Below are 22,075 nucleotides of genomic sequence, written 5' to 3'. Positions count from 1 at the left end.
AACATAGCAGCAAGGCTAGTTACGAGTTAAGAAGAAACTGCCAAGAATAGAAAATTACACATTTTACCCATGTCTCTCCCTATTCATCATCATCCATCCTCCCCTCACACACTTTGAAGTGTGAGTACGAGAGACACCTCTGGCAAAGTCTGTCAACCACACATTTGCTGTCAACGTCTTCTCATCTCAGAGTTCCTAGAACAGCAGCAAGCTAGCGCTGTGAGAGACCAAACGTCAACAAGAGCCCTTGGGATGAACTCCTGTAGCTTGTGGTATGCTGGCGCGGCCAGGCTGGACCAACCGGCCATCTGCCAACCACAGGCCTAGAGAACTAAAAACAGAGGACCGTCTCGACCGAAAAAGCAACAGAAAATAAGAGGTTTATCTTAAATCCTGAGAGTGAAGAAAAAGATGCTTAGGAAAATGTGTCTAGCTCAACTACCATGGTACAGGAGTTGAAAGAACCATTACAATACTCAACGTACTACAACGGTCCGAGTATAAAACGGCTGTAAAATACACAGCTGGGTTGGAGTCAACTCCATTTCAATTCAGGAAGTACAATGAAATTCCAACTCCAATTCTCTTCCAATGCTTTTCAATGAGGAAAATGTGGAATTGGGTTTACTTTTCTGAATTGACTGGAATTGAAATACTCAGGGGTAAATGTTAAAGGATTTTGAGATACTTTTGACTTCAGAGATAGGCCTACTGTGTAAAGTACCAGTGAGTGTGTTACATGAAGTCATCTGAGACGATCATTCAAAAACAGGTTGTGTAATGTAGACAGGTACAGTCCTGTAATAAGAATTTGCTGTGGATAGATGAGATATCCTGCGAATTAGAGTCCGATGTTCACCTTCCTCACTAGTCATTTTCCCCACATGAAGAATGCACCTTGAACCAAACTGGAATGAAAAACGCCAAATATTTCTCCCTTTTCCAAACGTGTGTCCACCCCACTCCCACTCTTTCCAGCCCACTAACCCACGGCATTCCAGTGTTCTCAATACTGGTACAACACACACAATGTTACACACAACACAACTTTCCACCCTGACCCAGACATCCCTAAGCACTTCAGATCCCTCTTCCCATTAACTTCCAAAAATACCCCTGGAACTGGGCTGAAGAGGACCCTATGAACCCCTGGAACTAGGCCGGAGAGGAGGGAGGACTCATGTGAGAACAGCGGGCCGGAGAGGAGGGAGGACTCATGTGAGAACAGCGGGCCGGAGAGGAGGGAGGACTCATGTGAGAACAGCGGGCCGGAGAGGAGGGAGGACTCAGTGTGAGAACAGCCGAGGGACTCGTCGAGAAGCCGTAGATAAGAATCATTGGGAGCCAACGCTGAGAAATACTGGCCTGTCCAGAAGATTCAAGGGACACACAAAAGAACTGTGGCCGAGGAATGTAAAAAAGCTAAGGTTTAAAAAAAGCTAACGTTTAAGGTCCTTGCTCAGAACATGAGAACATATGAAAGCTGGTGGTTCCTTTTAAGATGAGTCTTCAATATTCCCCGGTAAGAAGTTTTAGGTTGTAGTTATTATAGGAATATTTCTCTCTATACCATTTGTATTTCATATACCTTTGACTATTGAATGTTCTTATAGGCACTATAGTATTGCCAGCCTAATCTCGGGAGTTGATAGGCTTGAAGTCATAAACAGCGCAATGCTTGGAGTACAGCGAAGAGCTGCTAGCAAATGCAGGAAAGTGCTGTTTGAATGAATGCTTACGAGCATGCTGCTGCCTACCACCGCACAGTCAGACCGCTCTATCAAATCATAGACTTATTATTATTATTATTATTATTATTATTAACACAGGAATACGAGGCGTTGGTCATTAATATGGTCAAATCCGGAAACTATCATTTCGAAAACAAAACATTTATTCTTTCAGTGAAATACAGAACCGTTCCGTATTTTATCGAACAGGCGGCAACCCTAAGTCTAAATATTGCTGTTACATTGCACAACCTTCAATGTTATGTCATAATTATGTAAAATTCTGGCAAATTAGTTCGCAACAAGCCAGGCGGCCCAAACTGTTGCATATACCCTGACAGCGTGCAATGAACGCAAGAGAAGTGACAATTTCCCTAGTTAATATTGCCTGCTAACATTAATTTCTTTTAACTACTTCTGTGTATTGATTTTAAGGAATGCATTAATGTTTATGGTTAGGTACATTTGTTCAACAACTGCTTTTTTTGCGAATGCGCTTTTGTTAAATCAACTGTTTGGCGAAGTTGAAGTAGGCTGTGAGTCGATGATAAATTAACAGGCACCGCATTGATTATATGCAACGCAGGACAAGCTAGTTAACCTAGTAATATCATCAACCATGTGTAGTTAACTAGTGATTACGTGATTATTGATTGTTTTTTATAAGATAAGTTTAATGCTAGCTAGCAACTTACTTTGGCTCCTTGCTGCACTCACGTAACAAGTGGTCAGCCTGCCACAGTTTCCTCGTGGAATGCAATGTAATCGGCGTCCAAAAACGCCGATTACCGACTGTTATGAAAACTTGAAATCGGCCCTGCCGATAAATCGGTCGACCTCTAATCTGAAGCAATGTGTTTTAATCACCTCTGTAGCCTACTTGTGCTGCCCAAAATGGAGGACTTAACTTCTTTGGGATAGGGGGCAGTATTTTCACGGCCGGATAAAAAAAAAACGTACCCGATTTAATCTGGTTACTACTCCTGCCCAGAAACTAGAATATGCATTTAATTAGTAGATTTGGATAGAAAACACTCTAAAGTTTCTAAAACTGTTTGAATGGTGTCTGTGAGTATAACAGAACTCATATGGCAGGCAAAAACCTGAGAAGATTCCATACAGGAAGTGCCCTGTCTGACAATTTGTTGTCATTCTGTTGCATCTCTATCGAAAATACAGCATTGTGCTGTAACGTGACATTTTCTAAGGCTTCCATTGGCTCTCTAAAGCCGCCAGAAAGTGGAATGGGGTGTCTGCTGTCTCTGGGCAAAGAACAGCAGCAGAATTTGTAGGTGGTCAGCCTGGGGACAGTGACACTGGAGATGCGCAGTCACGAGACTACTCCATTTTTTCTTTCAGCCTTTGAATACAACGTTGCCCGGTTGGAATATTATTGCTATTTTACGAGAAAAATAGCATAAAAATTGATTTTAAACAGCGTTTGACATGCTTCGAAGTACGGTAATGGAATATTTTGACATTTGTCACGAGATGCGCAACACACCCTTCGGATAGTGACCTGAACGCACGAACAAAACAGAGCTATTTGAATATAACTATGGATTATTTGGAACCAAAACAACATTTGTTGTTGAAGTAGAAGTCCTGGGAGTGCATTCTGACGAAGGACAGCAAAGGTAATCCAATTTTTCTAGTAGTAATTCTGAGTTTAGGTTGTCCCAAACTTGGTGGGTGTCAAAATAGCTAGCCGTGATGGCCGAGCTATGTACTCAGAATATTGCAAAATGTGCTTTCGCCGAAAAGCTATTTTAAAATCTGACACCGCGATTGCATAAAGGAGTTCTGTATCTATAATTCTTAAAATAATTGTTATGTATTTTGTGAACGTTTATCATGAGTAATTTAGTAAATTCACCGGAAGTTTTCGGTGGGTATGCTAGTTCTGAACATCATATGCTAATGTAAAAGGCTGGTTTTTGATTTAAATATGAACTTGATTGAACAAAACATGCATGTATTGTATAACAATGTCCTAGGAGTGTCATCTGATGAAGATCATCAAAGGTTAGTGCTGCATTTAGCTGTGGTTTTGGTTTATGTGACATATATGCTTGCTTGGAAAATGGCTGTGTGATTATTTGTGTTTATGTACTCCCCTAACATAATCTAATGTTTTACTTTCGCTGTAAAGCCTTTTTGGAAATCGGACAATGTGGTTACATCAAGGAGAAGTGTATCTTTAAAAAGGTTTATGTTTGAGAAAGTTGAATTATGACATTGTTGTTGTTTTTGAATTTGCCGCCCTGATATTTCACTGGCTGTGTCCCGCAGGTGGGACGCTAGCGCCCCACCTAGCCCATAGAAGTTAATGAGTGAGTGAACAGCATGAACAGTGTGAACTGTGAACGCTTTACTGATATCAGATCAGTGGTGCTGCAAGAAAAGTACAGACAGCGCACAATTGGTTTGAACTCCAGCTGAAATCACAGAGACAAGACCGTCACCCACCCACTACTGATAAAAGCGCGGCTGGGGTAAAAGGGTTGAGGACCACTAACACTTTGCAGGGTCTTAAACAAAGGCAGCATTGGGAAAAAACACCAATAAACACACCTCAAAAAGGCAAAGCTAGTGTTAGCAAACTCCATAGAAGCATTTAGAACTCTCCTATAGTACATACCCTTTGCCGGAGCTCAGGCAGCAGTGTCCATCTGGCCTGCGTAGCATCAACACGAGTCACTGTCCCGGACACTCAGGCCATTATTTAATTATCACAATAAATGTGTGCTGTGTGCCTCACTAAACGCAATAGGACTCATCTGCACTATTTCAACGAGGTCCTTATTAAAGAAACCTGGAACATCATTCTCTACATCGTTGACGTCACTATCCCGGAAGAGTGAAAGTATTTTCACTAAAATACCATTTTTAGACATAAAATCTAGGGCTATAGGCCATTACAGTTCTATGAAATACACCAACACCTCAACACTTGACCTGCCCGATGGTTTTTAAACTAATATTTTCCATTTAATCTGCAGACTAGTCATTTAGCCACTCTGTAATCCTCAGGTCCACATAGTAACTCTGATTTTACACTTATTGGACACCCATAATGATTACGCTTTGGTTTCAGCCAAAGGCAGCAGATGCCATTTCATTGCATGCTTCCTTCGAGTGGAAAATTAATCATGTGTAAACTCAGGTCGTAAAACAAGAGGGAGGTGGTGGGAATTATTACTTTGGTGACTGAACAAACTCTGCGCCTTTGCTTGCTTTCACTCTTGATCATAAAAAGTCCATTTGGAATGGCTAAGTTCACAGGCACCCTACATTGTCTACACGATTCCAATTACAGGTCTTCACAGATCCACCTGTACCCAGATACCTGAGATCCGATTCGGGACCGAGCGGGTCGGATCTCATATGATTGTCACGGGTATGTGTAATTTTAACTGACTTGTCTGGAAGGACCTATATACTGTAGATCCAAACATGACTGCTGCGGGGGAGAGCGATAGAGAGACATTTTTACGAGAGGGGCACATGTAGCTTGTTGTTGGCCAATCATAAGTCATCAAAGCGGCAATAGGCTACAGTAAAAGAGTCTCCGTGTGGGGCAAAAGTTAGGAGATATCTAATCAATGGAAGACAGAATTAAAAGTTAAACGAGAAAGATAGGGTACAACAACCAAGAGCCAACAAGTAGACTGTTACATTATATTCTGAACGGAGTTGTTTCTAACTGTGTAAGACCAGAAAGAGCATGCAACCTCAGCCTAGCTAGCTAGCTTCTCCCGGTTTGATGCAGTCAAGACGGGTACTAGTAATCATATTGAATGATAAATAACCTAGCTATGGCAGATATTAGTCTGCTATAGCACGAGTCGGCTTGGTTGATTGCGGTCTCTTCCTCCCTGCTTTCTGTTCTCATGTCACTCGCTCACAGTAGCCTACACACAAAGCACGGCCCATGCTAGAGCGTCACCTTTACCTCCTCTCCCTGGCACTTTTTCAGCTCCGGTTAACCTCTATGGGCTAGGTGGTGCACTCCATCAACAGCAGGTGCATTTCAAGAGCGGCAAATTTGAATCCAAATAAATGTCAAAATTCAAATTTTTCAAACATACAACTATTTTACACCCTTTGAAAGATAAACATCTCCTTAATCTAACCACGTTTTACGATTTCAAAAAGGTTTTACGGCGAAAGCATAAATTTAGAGTATGTTAGGACAGTACATTTACAAGAGTTGTGTGTAATGTTTTGTCAATTCAAAGACAGGGTCACCAAAACCATAAAACCAGCTAAAATGATGCACTAACCTTTTACAATCTCCATCAGATGACACTCCTAGGACATTATGTTAGACAATGCATGCATTTTTAGTTCTATCAAGTTCATATTTATATCCAAAAACAGCGTTTTACTATGGCATTGATGTTGAGGAAATCGTTTCCCTCCAATAACCGGCAGTCAAGTCAGCACCACAAATTAATAACGCATCTTTAAAATGGTGCTTTTCTACTGTTTCCCCACACTCGGATCGGGTCTGGATCTGACCAGGTCTATAAGGAACGGGGCAAGTTGTCAGGTCCGTTCGGAACGGGTCTCCATATAATAAAAAAAAATGTTGACCCGTGAAGGCTTCCAATTCTCTGAAAATAGTCTTCAGACAACATAATGTATACTATCAAGCAGTAAAGTGAAAGTGTGACATAACCCCAAAGGAAAAACACCAGAGACCTACCAAGTGACCAGCCAAAGTTGAAAGTAAAGTTTGCTACAGAAGCCTGGCATGAAGTACCCGTCCACATGGCCAACCCGTCCACATGGCCAACACTTCCACATGGCCAACACTTCCACATGGCCAACACTTCCACATGGCCAACACGTCCACACAGACAGGATATGAAGGGATTGCAATCCAAGTGTGAAGCTTGCTTTGTTTGGCATTGTAACCTCTCAATGGTTTGGCACAAAGGCGTAAAATGGCCTTTTCCTTGGCTGGAAGCAGCTTCTATCGACAATATTAATGACCATGTACTTCTGAATCCTACTAAGGCAGAAATGGATAGGTTATTCCCCTGTATGCACAAATAGTGAGTCTCCAATGTATGTAGCTGTGCCTATCTCGCAGTCCAACTAGCTTGTACTTGTGTTTCCACCATCAGAAGGGGTGGAAGCAGTAGCAGAGTTAGTAGCTGGCTCTGGGACTTACTGGAAAGCCAGCAGTGATTTGCCTTCATGTCTGAAACAGGTCCCCTCTATCTTTCTCCCTAGCTCCATTTATATCCCACGGGCCCAACCTGCCAGATTACTACTCCACACTGCTGCTGCTACTACTACTACTGCTCCTGTTCACCCACACACACATCAACACAGTCATGAAGAAGGCACGACAATGCCTCTTCAGGAGGCTGAAAAGATTTGGCATGGGCCCTCAGACCCCCCCCAAAAGTTCTACAGCTGCACCATTGAGAGCATCTTGACTGGCTGGATCACCGCTTGGTATCGCAACTGCTTGGCATCCGACAGCAAGGCGCTACAGAAGGTAGTGCCTTTGGCCCAGTATGTCACTGGGGACGAGCTACCTGCCATCCAGGACCTCTATACCAGGCGGTTATTATCTTTCTATTTCTCTCTCTGGATTGTCGGGAAGGGCCCGTAAGTAAGCATTTCCCTGTTAGTCTACACCTGTTGTTTACCAAGCATGTGACCAATAAAATGTGATGTTCAGACTCAGCTCAGCATTTCATTGCTTTGACACTGGGCTATGTACACATACAGAACAAACCTTCACAGGTACTGAGTCAAACACCCCTGCCATTACACACACACACCTTATAGCCGAGATCCTTTTAATGTGTGAATTCGGATAGCCACACTTGTGTTGCTATCATGTTGGTGCTAGCAAGCATGTTAGGTAGTGCTAGGTATCAATAGCCAATCCAGTATGGGTTGAAAACTACAGTGAGCTCCGATTGGTCAATAGCAAAGCAAAGTCAGAGTATTTGCATAAAGTTCAGCTTTCCCCAGTTTTGGTCCCTCCCTGTTCACTTCTCTCGCCCATGCTCACGCCCAATGGTTGTTTCGTCACCCCCAACATGATTTGTGGATCTCAGCTGTTTCACCGGAAATCCACCTAGAACGTTGGGGCAATGAAACAACGGAGCCAACAACTGAAGCAAAGTGGGCGGGAGACCATTGGGCGACGGAATGTGAAAAGAGTGGGACCAAAATTGGGGAAAGCTGGACTTTATGCAAATACTCTGCGACATCATGTTGCTATTGACCAAACAAAGCTCACTGTAATTTCCAGCCCCTACTGGCTTGGCTGTAGATACCTAGCACTACCTGACCTGCTTCCACGCACCAACATGAGGCAACAGGAGGGCAAATCAAGCTTGACTATCCAAATGTACTGTGTTAAAAGGATTCTCAGCCATTAGGTGTTCACTTTGATGAGACCTGCAGATTTCTGTAACACTGCCCAATTTCCATATTGGTGCAGTGAAATTAAAACTAGCTATCTTTGGGGAAACTCCCTTCCCATGTCAAGTGGATCTTTGCCTTGATTGTTGGCATTATTTTTGCAATCTCCAATTGTATCAGGCTGTTCATTCCCTGCTGTATTCACAATTTCAGCATTGACCTAAATGCATTTGATGATTTATCCATAGAGATCAAGTTGAAGGACCTTACCCATGGCTGTGTCAACACAGACTACCTGGGAGCCAGCTAAAAGATTATCTGTCAAGTATCAATATAGAAAGGGTTTTTACTGCCATCTTGCAATCGTTATTTACCTTGACAGTTGACCTGTAAAAAAAGCGGCCTACTTTAGGCTACTAAATATTTAAGGTGACAGTGGACTGTGTAGTTGACTAAGAAAAAAAGTGGACTTTTTCGATTTGTGTTAAGGTGGGTGGTTAATAGTGTTGCGAATTCATTTCAAGAAATCGTTCTATCGGGATACATTGTTCTCGAGGAAAACATAAAATGTCCAGTTCAGAAACCCCCAACATACCGTCCAGATAGCGGTAACGTTACGTCGCCACTGAACGCAAAAGTAGCCTAGCTATTCGTAATATTTTGAAACGGTCAACTAGCTAGCTACGAACGAGGAAAAATTCAAACTGTTACACAATTTAGCCACCTGGCCGCTCAGCAGGACACAACGTTGTAGAAAGTTCAGACAGTAATATGCAAATACCTGGCTATGGAAATATGTACCACTGGACAAACATGTTTGACTTGATGAATATGGAATCACGTCAGTTCTATTCGTCGTTATATTTTATTTCTGCAACATTCCACCCCGTTTTCCTACTGAACGTGGCCCAGGTTTTTAACCGCAGTCTGGTGTTTCGTGGAGGCTTCCTTTTGGCTGCGCCAGCAGAAGAGCAGGGGGAGGAGGGGTCAAAACTTGCCGCAGTTCGGAGTCTTCCCGTGTCGAACTCAGGAAGTTACAGCATCCTAGCACAGTTAAATGTTTCCATATAGTAATATGTGTAGTTTTACATTGATCAAAACAATAGCTAGTTCACCTACCTTGCGATGAGAGAATCTGCGATAGTCCCCAAATTCATTCGGTTAGTGCCGATAAGATGACTAGGTTTGAACCAAAGACACAAGTTATTTCTGGTACACCAGCGGGAGAAAGCTTTTTTTCCTACTTAACTGCGTTCGTTGTTTCTTCCCTCTATTCCCCGCCTGAGCTGTAGGATCAAACCAACACATTCCACCTTGTCCCTAACAATGAAAAAGGTGGGTTTTCCTTTGCGCCGGATGACCCACCCCTTGTGTGACGAGTCTGGGTCTGACCGCAGCAAGAACGCCCTACCCTGCTGTAGAGTCCCGCCTCTCATGGACGTAGAACGAAACATGTCGAATTCAGAGAGAAAATGACATGAGCCTCGGAATATTAGAGCGTAGGTTTCCGCACATTGCAATGACCTAAAAAAAGAATGTCAGAGCAGTAAAGAGAATGTAACCTAAGGAAGTCAGCCGTTTCAGAAAACTTTGCAGAAAAAACTTGACTGAATTTGGCCTGTCAATGGACAATATGGTATATCATATAATAAAACAATTTATTTTATGAAAGGATACAAATATTTGTATCTGGTTTTTGGGAAGAGGATTAGGCTGTTTCCATAAATAGGGTCCCTTAGGTCCCTATGTAATAACTCCCCCTGTACTGGCTAATATCTCACAGCAAGTTGTTGCAGTACAGGGCAGCATGTAGCCTAGCGGTTAGTCTGTCAGGCCAGTAACCGGAAGGTCACTGGTTTGAATACCTGTCGATGTGCCCTTGAGCAAGGCACTTACTCCTAATTTGCTCCAGGGGCACCGTAATAATATGGCTGACCCTGTAAAACAACACATTTCACTGCACATATTTGGTATATGTGACAATAAAACACACACACATATATATATATATATATATATATATATATATATATATACAGTACCAGTCAAAAGTTTGGACACACCTACTCATTTAAGGATTTTCTTTATTTTTACTATTTTCTACATTGTAGAATAATAGTGAAGACACAACTATGAAATAACACATATGGAATCATGTAGTACCCAAAAAAGTGTTAAACAAATCTATCTTCAAAATAGCCACCTTTTGCTTTGATGACAGCTTTGCACAAGCTTGGCATTCTCTCAACCAGCTTCATGAGGTAGTCACCTGGAATGCATTTCAATTAACAGGTGTGCCTTGTTAAAGTTAATTTGTGGAATTTCTTTCCTTTTTAATGTGTTTGACCCAATCAGTTGTGTTGTGACAAGGTAGGGGTGGTACACAGAAGATAGCCCTATTTGGTAAAAGACCAAGTCCATATTATGGCAAGAACAGCTCAAATAAGCAAAGAGAAACGACAGTCCATCATTACTTTAAGACATGAAGGTCAGTTAATGCAGAGAATTTCAATAACTTTTTGCAGTTGCAAAAACCATCAAGCGCTATGATGAAACTGGCTCTCATGAGGACCGCCACAAGAAAGAAAGACCCAGAGTTACCTCTGCTGCAGAGGATAAGTTCATGGTCTTCATGGTCGAATTGCTGTAAAGAAACCACTACTAAAGGACATCAATAATAAGAAGAGACTTGCTTGGGCCAAGAAACACAAGCAATGGACATTAGACCGATGGAAATCTGTCCTTTGGTCTGATGAGTCCAACTTTGAGATTTTCCAACCGTCGTGTCTTTGTGAGATGTAGAATAGGTGAACGGATGATCTCCGCATGTGTGGTTCCCACCATGAAGCATGGAGGAGGAGGTGTGATGGTTTGGGGGTGTTTTGCCTGTGACACTGTCTGTGATATATTTAGAATTCAAGGCACACTTAACCAGCATGGCTACCACAGCACTCTGCAGCGATACGCCATCCCATCTAGTTTGCGCTTAGTGGGACTATAATTTGTTTTTCAACAGGACAATGACCCAAAACACACCTCCAGGCTGTGTAAGGGCTATTTGACCAAGAAGGAGTGTGATGGTGCTGCATCAGATGACCTGGCCTCCACAATCACCCGGCCTTAACCCAAATGAGATGGTTTGGGATGAGTTGGACTGCAGAGTGAAGGAAAAGCAGCCAACAGGTGCACAGCATATGTGGGAACTCCTTCAAACTGTTGGAAAAGCATTCCAGGTGAAGCTGGTTGAGAGAATGCCAAGAGTGTGCAAATTTGTCATCAAGGCAAAGGATGGCTACTTTGAAGAATCTAAAATATATTTTGATTTCTTTAACACTTTTTTTGGTTACTACATGATTCCATATGTGTTATTTCATAGTTTTGATGTATTCACTCTTATTTTACAATGTAGAAAATAGTAAAAATAAAGAAAAACCCTTGAATGAGTAGGTATGTTCAAACGTTTGACTGGTACTGTATCTATATATTTATTTACAGTGCTAAGCAATCTGGACCCAAAAGAGGACCATGGAGAGTATGGAACTACATGTAGTTCAACTAGTAATTTAACTACATTTTGCAGTAGCTTGGTGGTAGCTGAACTAAATGTTTATCTTTGTAGTGTTTTCAGTAGTTTATTACTTTTTAGCCATGTAGCTGTGTAGCTAACTACACACTACTTTTTTAGCGAAAAGAAAAGAACGGGGTTCACAGGGTGACAGATAAGTTAGCACTCCCTTCCTCTATGTGCAGTCATGAGTCTAAATACAAGATTTGGAGTGAATCTGACGTATGGTTCATGAGGAGAAGATGATTTTCAGCATTAGCGTTACACATGCAAAGAATGCATATAGTTTCCTTTTTTTTATGAGATTGCAATACCACATTCAGTGTGGTTTATCTTCGGGAAGTCCATGAAAGCGATCACAAGTTTCAAGTTGATAGGCCACTGTTGAGTGGATTTACAGAGGTTTAAAAGAACATATAAAATCAGATTTTCTGATTTGTCAATAACTCTGCCATCTTTTGACCAATCCCAAACTAATCTAAGACATGTACCATGGGCCTACATTCCAAAGTTGGTGTCATTTGCGCCTATGGTTCATGAGAAGAAGATTGTTCAAGTATTTTTAGCATATTAGCGTATGTGCTAATAAACATCTACTGGTATAGTGTGGCCATTTTTGAATGCATCAACATTATTTTTTTAAACTCTTAAGGGACTATTTTGATGAGTCCAAAGACCACATTTTGGGGGGAATCTTAATTTTAGTCCATGAGAAGAAGATTTAAAAAAGTTTTGTAGCACCATTTCTCAATGCCAGAAACGTATATAATAGTAACTTAGAGCACCACAAGAAAACATTCCCAAATTACAAACATTATGATGTTGTTGTAAAAGTTGGGTTTGAGGTTTTCTTCAAATCAGCTCTAACTTCAGAAACAATCCCACAACGCCCCTCGGTCAGCATCACACAATAAAATGTAAAAAAAAAAAAAGAAAGTGGGATACATTTGTGTGAATGAGGCGGGCAAATGGGGTATCTACTCATCAATCTGCAGGGCACATTTCATGCTTGAGAACTTCAACATTAATTAACAATGGAAGGAGGGCTTCAGCAAGAAGTTGCTTCTCAAAGTGGATGCTGTCATATTATAAATAGTGCAAGCCTATGGGAAAGAGTAGTTTTGGTCATATATATATACATATATATATATATACATATATACATATATACATATATATACATATATATGTATATATATGTATATATATATGTATATATATATATGTATATATATATATATATGTATGTATGTATATATATGTATGTATATATATATATATATATATATATGTATGTATGTATGTATGTATGTATGTATGTATGTATGTATGTGTGTGTGTATGTGTGTGTGTATGTATGTATGTATGTATATATATATATATATATATATATATATATATATGTTCTTGTTGCAATACCACATTCAATATATATATATATATATATATATATATATATATATATATATATATATATATATATATAATATGTATATATAAAAGAAAGCTCAAGAAATATATCTTATTTTTTTGACATATTTAGTCACAAAACCACCTCCAGACCTTCATTCTATTTTTAAAACCGTTATTGGTTACCTTCAGAGGAGGGCGTAACACTTGTGGGGGTTGTAGAGCAAAAACATAGAATACCATTGTGGGGCGGTGGTTAGAGTGTTGGGCCAGTAACCGAAAGGTTGCTAGATTGAATCCCCGAGCTGACTAGGTAAAAATCTGTCGTTCTGCTCCTGAACAAGGCAGTTAACCCAATGTTCCTAGGCCGTCATTGTAAATAAGAATTTGTTCTTAACTGACTTGCCTAGTTAAAACCTGTTTAGGATAGGGGGCAGTATTTTCACGGCCGGATAAAAAACTTACCCGATTTAAACTGGTTACTAACCTTGCCCAGAAACGAGAATATGCATATTATCAGTAGATTTGGATAGAAAACACTCTGAAGTTTCTAAAACTGTTTGAATGGTGTCTGTGAGTATAACAGAACTCATATGGCAGGCAAAAACCTGAGAAAATTCCAAGCAGGAAGTGGCCTGTCTGAGAATTTGTAGTTCTTCTTTTGATTCTCTATCGAAACTACAGTATCTGTGGGGTTACGTAGCACTTTCTAAGGCTTCCATTGGCAGTCTAAAGCCTTCAGAAAGCGGATTGAGCCGTCTCCTGTCTCTGGGCAGAGTATAGTAGCTGAGTTTCTCAGTGGTCTGCCTGGGGACAAAGAGATTGGATATGCGTGTTCCCGCGTGCACGCTGTTTTTTCTTTTCCTCTTTGAATGAATACACTATTGTCCGGTTGGAATAATATTGCTATTTTACGAGAAAAATACCATAAAAATTGATTTTAAACAGCGTTTGACATGCTTCTAAGTACGGTAATGGAACATTTTGACTTTTTTGTCTCAAAATGCGCTCGCTCATTACCCTTTGGATAGTGACCTGAACGCACGAACAAAACGGAGGTATTTGGACATAACTATGGATTATTTGGAACAAAAACAACATTTCTTGTGGAAGTAGCAGTCCTGGGAGTGCATTCTGACGAAGATCAGCAAAGATAATACAATATTTCTCATACTAATTCTGAGTTTAGTTTGCCCCGAACTTGGCGGGTGTCAAAATAGCTAGCCGTGATGGCTGAGCTATGTACTCAGAATATCGAAAAATGTGCTTTCGCCGAAAAGCTATTTTAAAATCTGACATAGCGATTGCATAAAGGAGTTCTGTATCTATAATTCTTAAAATAATTGTTATGTATTTTGTCAACATTTATGATGAGTAATTTTGTAAATTCACCGAAAGTTTTTGGTGGGAATACACGTTCTGAACATCACACGCCAATGTAAAAAGCTGTTTTTGGATATAAATATGAACTTGATTGAACAAAACATACATGTATTGTATAACATAATGTCCTAGGTGTGTCATCTGATGAAGATCATCAAAGGTTAGTGCTTCATTTAGCTGTGTTTTGGGTTTTTGTGACATATATGCTTGCTTGGAAAATGGCTGTGTGATTATTTTGGTCTATGTACTCTCCTAACATAATCTAATGTTTTGCTTTCGCTGTAAAGCCTTTTTGAAATCGGACAATGTGGTTAGATTAACGAGAGTCTTATCTTTAAAATGGTGTAAAATAGTCGTATGTTTGAAAAATTGAAATTATTGCATTTTTGAGGTTTTTGTATTTCGTGTGTCACGTCCTGACCAGTAGAGGGTGTAGTTGGGTCAGGACGTGGCAGAAGGGAGTGTGTGTTTGTTATTGTTTCATTGATTTTGGCCGTGTGACTTCCAATCAGGCACAGCTGTAGAGAGTTGTGGTTGATTGGGAGTCACACATAAGTTGCCTACGTTTTCTTTGTGTTTCGTGGGTAATTGTTCTTGTCATTGTGGTTGCACCTGACAGGACTGTGTTGGCTGTCAGTTTTGTTGTTTTGTAAATTGTATAGTGTTTGTTGAATTAAATATGACGAACCCTAACTCCGCCGCATTTTGGTCCACTTCTTCCTCAGACAGCCGTTACAGAATTACCCACCAAACCAGGACCAAGCGGCGGAAGAGGAAGGAGCAGCAGGAGTACAGCGTGATGGACCAATGGACTTGGGAACAGATCCTGGACGGAGAGGGACCATGGACTCAGGCTGGGGATTATCGCCTCCCGCAGTGGGAGATTGAAGCGGCGAGAGCGGAGAGGCGCTATTACGAGGAGAGAGAGCGCAACGAGCGCGAGAGGCAGCCCCAATAATTTTTTTGGGGGGGGCACACGGGACAGTCGGTGGAGCTGAGGTCGGAACCAGAGCCAGTAGGGATGACATTGGAGGTGAGCGAGGGATATGAGGCAGAGACTGTGACGGGGTTAATGGGGAAATTAGGAGAGAGAGAGATGAGAGAGCTGCTAGTGTGGTGCATAAAGTACGGCATCCTGTGCCTACGCCCAGAACCAGGCCTCCTGCATGTCTTCCCATCCTGGTCAAGCCCGTGCCTCCTCCACGGACCAGTCCTCCAGTGGGTCTCCCTATCCTGGTCAAGCCCGTGTCTCCTCCACGGACCACTCCTCCAATGGGTCTCCCTATCCTGGTCAAGCCCGTGTCTCCTCCACGGACCAGTCCTCGAGTGGGTCTCCCTATCCTGGTCAAGCCCATGCCTCCTCCACGGACCAGTCCTCCAGTGGGTCTCCCTATCCTGGTCAAGCCCGTGTCTCCTCCACGGACCAGTCCTCCAGTGGGTCTCTCCACCCTGGTCCCTCCTGTGCCACCTCAAACCAGGCCTCCAGCGGGTCTTCCCAGACTGGTCAGTCCAGGGCCTGCGCCCAGAGCCAGGCCTCCGTTATGTCTCCCCAGCCTGGTGAATCCTGAGCCGGAGCTGCCAGAGTGGCCAGACTGCCCGGAACTGCCAGAGTGGCCAGACTGCCCGAAGCTGCCAGAGTGGCCAGACTGCCCAGAGCTGCCAGAGTGGCCAGACTGCCCGGAGCTGCCAGAGTGGCCAGACTGCCCGGAGCTGCCAGAGTGGCCAGACTGCCCGGAGCTGCCAGAGTGGCCAGACTGCCCGGAGCTGCCAGAGTGGCCAGACTGCCCGGAGCTGCCAGAGTGGCCAGACTGCCCGGAGCTGCCAGAGTGGCCAGACTGCCCCTCCTGTCCTCCGGCCCAGCCCGACTGCCCCTCCTGTCCTCCGGCCCAGCCCGAGGGGCCCTCCTGTCCTCCAGCCCAGCCAGAGGGACCCTCCTGTCCTCCGGCCCAGCCCGAGGGGCCCTCCTGTCCTCCGGCCCAGCCCGAGGGGCCCTCCAGTCCTCTGGCCCAGCCCGAGTGGTCTGTCTGCCAGGGTCAGCCCGAGTGGCCCGTCTGCCCGGCGCAGCTATCGGCGCCACCAAAGTGGGCGACGCCGAAGGTGGAGCGAGGTCCACGTCCTGCACCTGAGCCACCTCCAGGATAGGTGGGTTGGGGAGGGAGGGTGTAGCACAGTGCCGTCGGTGACGGCAGCCACCCTCCCTTCCCTCCCTTCCCTCCCTTATTGTTTAGGGGTTATTTTTTGTTGGGGTAATGGGGATTTTCTTGTGTGTTCTTTTTTTAGGTGCATCCCGGGATCTGCACCTTGAGGGGGGGGTACTGTCACGTCCTGACCAGTAGAGGGTGTAGTTGGGTCAGGACGTGGCAGAAGGGAGTGTGTGTTTTTTATTGTTTCATTGATTTTGGCCGTGTGACTTCCAATCAGGCATAGCTGTAGAGGGTTGTGGTTGATTGGGAGTCACACATAAGTTGCCTACGTTTCCTTTGTGTTTCGTGGGTAATTGTTCTTGTCATTGTGGTTGCACCTGACAGGACTGTGTTGGCTGTCAGTTTTGTTGTTTTGTAAATTGCATAGTGTTCGTTTAATTAAATATGACGAACCCTAACTCCGCCGCATTTTGGTCCACTTCTTCCTCAGACAGCCGTTACATCGTGCCACGCTGTTCCACTGGCTGTTGAATAGAGTGGGACGGTCACGTCCCACCTAGCCCAGAGAAGTTAAATAAAGGTAGAAATAAATAAAAATTGTGTTTGTGAGAATCTCCCCTTTCCATAGAGTGGACGATACAGATGTTTTCATGAGAAGACCGATTTTCGGGATGTCTCATGGTCTCACAAACAATGCTGTAGTTCGGCCACCTCCGACCACAGATGCAGAAAGGCCACCATAGGTGGATTGAGACGCAGACCATGCAAAGAAAAAAAAAGATAACTTTAGCTTAAACTGACAGGTTTTGGTGGGATTTTTAAAACTGTTAGTTAGATTGACGCACATTATGTTAACATATGACACCAGAGGGATCTGTTCTTGCAATTTGTAGTCTATGACATTTCATATGTAGATATGATCATTTATCACACAGTAGCTTGGATGTAGTGAACTACTTTTTCAAAGTAACTTTAGTTAAGTAAACTATACGCTTCTTAATGGTAGCTTCAGTGTAATTCTTTTTTTTTTATCTTATGTTTTGTGTAGTAAATATTTTTTTTATTTTTTTTCTTCCTGTAAAGCACATTGCGTTGCATTCCATGTCTGAAATTTGATGTATAAATAAAGCTTGATTTAACTTGATTTGTGTAGCTTAACTTCTCCCAGTGTGAGGTAGTTGGTAGCTTGGTAAACTATATTTTCAGAGTAACTTCCCCAACACTGTCATCTCCATTAGACTTATATAAACAACTGTCATCACACAGCAGAGGCCAAAGTACATCTGTGTCTCACTGTAATCATGTGACAATAGGGCCAATCACAATGTACCTGACCACAAAGTGTTATTTGACTCCTCCCGCTGCCCATAGTCTTGGCTCAAGTATTGACCACCACAAGCATTTGATTGGGTATTTATTAACCAAAAGCACCAGATGGCTACACCTTGTTCTAATTAAGGTCCAGTTGTTGTGACTGTAACTTAACCAGGAAATAAAGTAGATAAAGTATTTTATCTGTGGAATGCATTTAATATTGACTTATTTCAGCAGTACATCCTACTTTTCAGCCAACAGGAATTATCAGTTGGATATGTAGACTAGACATGATGTATATCAAAAATTGTGTATCAGGAGTTTTTATTTCTTGAGTCATTTTCATGTAAGGGCTTCAAACATGGGTTTCAAACAGGGCTTCAAACAGAGGTCAAAGCAGAGTAGGGAAGAGCACTATTTATTTTCTCCTTCAAATCGTTGTTCACCTGAACAGGAAAAAAACGAAGTCTTTCATTCTAGCTTAGTGTAATTAAAAACCAGTGGTTTGACATCATTATGATCTGTGAAACAGAGTGGGTGGAAAAAAATGTCATATCCACAGTCCCCACGTATCCATGATCTTGTACGAGGCTGCGGTGACTATACTATTGTGTAATTAACATCTTGATAGAATCTCAGAGAATCCAAGCTGCATTCAACCCCGTATAAATGAGATGCTCTCGGTAGATTGTATAAATTGCTGCGAGTGATCATATTGTTTAACACAAGGGGAGGTGAATGCAATATTCATACTTTAGCTGACTAGCTGTGTATGCTGAAGACACCAAATAGGTTTAAAGGCCTTGAATGAAAAATTATCAAAGAGAAATTAAATCCCATTTTAAGTCTTATAAACTGTTGGATGAGAAACACCAGGCATACCCAGACACCCATTGCAGGAAAGAATCCTCATACATTTTTTTGTGTGTGTGTGTGTGTATGCTCGCTCATGAGTGTGTGTCTATGGTATATGAGTATAAGACTGTGTGTGTGCATATGTGTGTTTATGTGCATGTGAGTGTAGAGGGAAAGAGGATGCACTTAGAAAATCATCAGATAGGGCATATATCCATCAAAATCCGTAGGGACTGGTGTCCTCCACAGTCAGAGAGGGCTAAAGGAGGGAGGACGACAGCCCAGTAGAAACGAGAGAAGAGGTGGAGAGAAAGAAAAGCAGAACAGTAATAGAGAGAAAGAAAATTACTGAGAAAAAAGAGAGAGAGAGAGGGAGACTGAGGGGGAGTGAAAGTAAGACTGGAGAGAGGTAGAAGACAAAAAAACCTTGGTAACAATACTGAAAGTCTGCCGGTATAATGCTTTATAACTTGTTATAAGCCTGAATTAGCCTTTATAATGTCTTAAAATGAGGCTGTAAAATGTGATATATCTCTATGTATCAAAAAGTCAACTGATAAAAAATTACGTTAAGTTATACAGTGCATTCGGAAAGTATTCAGACCCCTTGACATTTTCCACATTTTGTTACTTTACAGCCTTATTCTAAAATGGATTTAAACTCTACACACAATACAACATAATGACAGAGAAAAAATAGCTTTTAATACACTTGTGCAAATGTATAAAAAAAAAAGAAATATCACATTTGCATGAGTACTCAGACCCTTTACTCAGTACTTTGTTGAAGCACCTTTGGCAGCGATTACAGCCTCAAGTCTTCTTGGGTATGACGCTACAAGCTTGGCACACCTGTATTTAGGGAGTTTCTCCCATTCTTCTCTGCAGATCCTCTCAAGCTCTGTCAGGTTGGATGGGGAGCTTCGCTGCACAGCTATTTTCAGGTCTCTCCAGAGATGTTCGATCTGGTTCAAGTCCAGGCTCTGGCTGGGCCGCTCAAGGACATTCAGAGACTTGTCCTGAAGTCACTCCTGCGTTGTCTTGGCTGTGTGCTTAGGGTCGTTGTCCTGTTGGAAGGTGAACCTTTGCGTCAGTCTGAGGTCCTGAGCGCTCTGGAACAGGTTTTCATCAAGGATCTCTCTGTACTTTGTTCCATTCATCTTTCCCTGCTGAAAAACATCCCCACAGCATGATGCTGCCACCCCCATGCATCACCGTAGGGATGGTGCCAGGTTTCTTCCAGACGTGACACTTGGTATTCAGGCCAAAGAGTTCAATCTTGGTTTCATCAGACCAGAACATTCATCAGGCCAGAGAATGTTCCTCATGGTCTGAGTCCTTTAGGTGCCTTTTGGCAAACCATATAATGAGGAGTGGCTTCCATTTGGTCACTCTACCATAAAGGCCTGATTGGTGGAGAGGTTCAGAGATGGTTGTCCTTCTGGAAGTTTCTCCCATCTCCACAGAGTAACTCTGGAGCTCTGTCAGAGTGACGATCGGGTTCTTGGTCACCTCCCTGACCAAGGCCGTACTCCCCCAATTGCTCAGTTTGGTCAGGCGGCCAGCTCTAGGAAGAGTCTTGGTGGTTCCAAACTTCTTCCATTTAAGAATGATGGAGGCCACTTTGTTCTTGGGGTCCTTCAACGTTGCAGACATTTTTTGGTACACTTCCCCAGATCTGTGCCTCGACACAATCCTGCCTCGGAGCTCTACGGACAATTCCTTCGACCTCATGGCTTGATTTTTGCTCTGACATGCACTGTCAACTGTGTGTGGGACCTTATATAGATAGACAGGTGTGTGCCTTTCCAAATCATGTCCAATCAAATGAATTAACTCCAATCAAGTTATAGAAACTTTAAGGATGATCAACGGAAACAAGTTGCACCTGATCTCAATTTCGAGACCCATAGCATAGGGTCTGAATACTTATTTAAATAAGGTATTTCTGTTTTTTATTTATAATATTTTGGAGGAAAAAAAATGTGTGTAGATTCATGAGGAAAAAATGTAATTGAATACCTTTTAGAATAAGGCTGTAATGTAACACAATGTGGAAAAAGGGAAGGGGTCTGAATACTTTCCCGAATTCACTGTATATACAGTACCATTGTCACGTTCTGACCAGTAAAGGGGTTATTTGTTATTGTAGTTTGGTCAGGACGTGGCAGGGGGGTGTTTGTTTTATGTGGTTCGGGGTTTGTTGGGTTATGTAATTATGTAAGAGGGGTGTTTGTTTAGAGTGTTCCAGGGTTTTTGGGCTATGGTCTTGTTAGTTTATTTCTATGTTAGTTCTAGTTGTTCTATGTCTATGTTTAGTTAATGGGTTTGACCTTCAATTGGAAGCAGCTGCTCCTCGTTGCTTCTAATTGAAGGTCTTATTTAAGAGGGGTGTTTGTTCTATGGTATTTGTGGGTAGTTGTCGCCTTGTTTAGTGTCTGAGCACCTGACAGGACTGTTAGTGGCGTTTGTTGTGTTTGTATATGTTTTGTTTGTTTTTCCTTCTTTTAACCAATTAAAGAAGATGAGTATACACGTTCCCGCTGCACCTTGGTCCAATCATTCAAAAGTTTGGACACCTACTCATTCAAGGGTTTTTGTTTATTTTTACTATTTTCTACAATGTAGAATAATAGTGAAGACATCAAAACTATGAAATAGCACAAATGGAATCACGTAGTAAACAAAAAAGTGTTAATGTCATGGTTGTCGTATGAATGAGCGGACCAAAGTGCAGCGTGTGTGTCGTTCCACATTTTATTTATACTGTGAAACTATGCAATACATAAATAAACTTCAATGACAAAAAAACAACAAACCGTGATGCAGAGGTGAAACAGACACTACTCAAAACGAATATCCCACAAACCCAGGTGGAAAAAAACCCAACTTAAGTATGATCTCCAATTAGACAATGAGGACCAGCTGCCTCTAATTGGAGATAATCCCAAACAAACCCAACATAGGAATACAAAACTAGAACCTGAACATAGAAATACAAAACATAGAAAAACACCCCCTGTCACACCCTGACCTACTCTACCATAGAAAATAACATCTTACTATGGTCAGGACGTGACAGTTAAACAAATCACAATATATTTCATATTTGAGATTCTTCAAAATAGCAACCCTTTGCCTTGATGACAGCTTTGCACACTCTTGGCATTCTCTCAACCAGCTTCATTAGGAATGTTTTTCAACAGTCTTGAAGGAGTTCCCACATATGCTGAGCACTTGTTGGCTGCTTTTCCTTCACTCTGCGGTCCAACTCATCC

General features: G+C 42.2%; 1 protein-coding gene across 3 annotated transcripts in view; it reads right to left on the bottom strand.

The window, feature by feature from the left end:
- The window catches only part of LOC106562166 (leucine zipper protein 1), a 66,609-nt gene extending 57,130 nt beyond the window's left edge, over nt 1-9,479 (bottom strand). The window contains exon 1 of one of the 3 annotated variants that reach the window (XM_014126884.2): nt 9,246-9,479. The gene's annotated coding sequence lies outside the window, so the exon portion shown is untranslated. The remainder of the gene's footprint in view (nt 1-9,245) is intronic. The other 2 variants (XM_014126960.2, XM_014127109.2) reach the window with 2 other exon arrangements.
- Nucleotides 9,480-22,075: the final 12,596 nt, after the last annotated feature.

The sequence above is a fragment of the Salmo salar genome, chromosome ssa01 (genome assembly GCF_905237065.1).
Source record: "Salmo salar chromosome ssa01, Ssal_v3.1, whole genome shotgun sequence".
In the NCBI taxonomy this organism is placed as follows: domain Eukaryota; kingdom Metazoa; phylum Chordata; class Actinopteri; order Salmoniformes; family Salmonidae; genus Salmo; species Salmo salar.
This window is presented reverse-complemented; position numbering and strand designations above follow the sequence as displayed.